The sequence below is a fragment of the Aptenodytes forsteri genome, unplaced genomic scaffold, assembly GCF_000699145.1.
Source record: "Aptenodytes forsteri isolate BGI_AS27 unplaced genomic scaffold, ASM69914v1 Scaffold422, whole genome shotgun sequence".
NCBI classification, from domain to species: domain Eukaryota; kingdom Metazoa; phylum Chordata; class Aves; order Sphenisciformes; family Spheniscidae; genus Aptenodytes; species Aptenodytes forsteri.
In genome coordinates, this window is record NW_008795687.1 from 185,501 (window position 1) to 187,541 (window position 2,041).

The following is a 2,041-nucleotide window of genomic DNA, read 5'->3' on the forward strand; positions in this document are numbered from 1 at the left end:
CGGGCTGGCAGGTGCGCGGTGCCGCCTCCGGCGAGCCACCCCCAGCAGCTCTCCCCTCTCTGGTGCCGCTTCTGAGCTTCGGGGATGTGGCCTGGGAGCTCCCAGTGAACTTCTTAGAGTTGGAAAAGGCAAATGCAGTAGCGGGGGCTGCGGGTGCCTGGGGGGCTGTGCACAAACCGGGGGGTTCGTGCCTGCCCACCGACTCGGGCAGCGGTGTCGCGGCCGTCCCTTCGCAACAGCCGGGCTGGCAGGACTGTGCCGCCTCTCCGGGCGGGATGCGGAGTGAACTGTCTTGTTGAAAAAGGTTGGGGAAAGGAGGGGCCCCAGGAACTTCTGAGGTTTGGTTTTGCCCAGGAAGGAAATGCCGGAGGGGCCGTGGCTTGGGTGCAGCCAGGAGGATAACTGCAGGTGATGGGGTGGCACGGGGCAGCATCCGCGGTGTAACGCCTCTTTCACCGGTGCCAATCCCTTCCATCCAGCCCGGCCGCACCGTTCGCTCGCAGGGTGCTGGGGGATGCTGTGCTGGTCTCGTGCCACTGCTCCGAGCGCTCACAGCCGAGAGGAAAAACTCCCCGGCTGCCCGGGTCCAGTGCTCGGCCGGGACCGATAACCAGGGTGCGGGGCCACGGTCCCCCGAGGCACACGGTCCTCCAGGCATGCCGTTGGCCTGTCCCCATCCCCACAGAGGGCTGTTCCGGCACTCTGACCCACGTCGCTTGCTCTGATCGAGGGGCACTTGGCTCACTCCAGCGTAGCGTGTTGCCTAATCTCCCGTCAATAATTAATCGAGGCAAGACCTGACAAAAAGGCCACCTTCCTCCCTGTGGGCCGGGATGGCAGAGGGGTGCGGAGCGGCAGGACTTGGCTGCGGAGGCACGATGAGCGTTTCTCTGCCACGGCCATGCTTCGACTCACCATTTCCAGGGAAATGTGATTATCCCTGGCGTCAGCGCAGCCCTGCGAGGCACCTGCCGGGGGACGACGCTCGGACATAGCGTGGCCCAGCCCTGACCCGAAGCGTCTTCCCGAGCGCGGAGGAAATGCCGTTAGCGAGGCGGTGGCGTGGTTTGGTTCGGTTTGGTTTGCAAGTGAGGCTGGACCGGTGCTGGGCAGCAGGTGTGTCTGTGTCGGTGCCTGGTGAGGGTACGTGCTATTGGGAGAGAGGCAGATACTCACCCCGATGGGGCCGTGAGCAGGTGCGGAGCTGGGCATACAATAAACCAGCCTCTCCGTCTGCAAGAGTGATTTGTTTCACCCGTCAGTGGGATGCAAGTGGCTTTAAACGCCAGGCCAGGCTTTTCAGGACCACTGTAACGAAGGTTGTTTTTCTTAAAATGTACAAAATTCCGCTTGCAAATCATGGTCTGTGGCTTACTGGTAAATATTGCTCTCGATCAGCTCCCACCTTCCTCGGGGCACTTGGATTTTGCTCTGTTGACATCAGAGTTTTATTATTGGTAGGACGCCTCTCTTATGGTGCACTTCATGCCCTGCATCTCTCCTCTGCCCAGACTTGGATTGCAAAAGCTCCTGTAGCTTTTTCCTTTTTTTCCTTTCTTTTCTGGTATAAGATGGTTGTAGAGAGAAAAAGGCTTTAATTTGGCTTCAGTGCCGGTGCTGCACAGAGACTTTGAGAGGGGTTTGCACTTCCCCTTCCTCTTCCCTCCCAACTCCAGACCCAGAGCATGTTCTTGCAGCTTGCTCAAAATGAAAGGCTTTCTTAAAAAAATAAACAGCAAGGGAATTGACCCTTTAAAGGTGGAATATTCCCTCTTAGCTTTTTCAAACTGGGATGCCCTATGTCTATCAATGACATTGACAGTGGGATGGAGTGCACCCTCAGCAAGTTTGCAGATGACACCAAGCTGAGTGGTGCGGTCGACACGCCAGAGGGATGGGATGCCATCCAGAGGGACCTGGACAAGCTGGAGAAGTGGGCCCGTGTGAACCTCATGAGGTTTAACAAGGCCAAGTGCAAGGTCCTGCACTTAGTCTGGTCGGGGCAACCCCTGGTATCAATACAGGCTGGGGGATGAAGGGA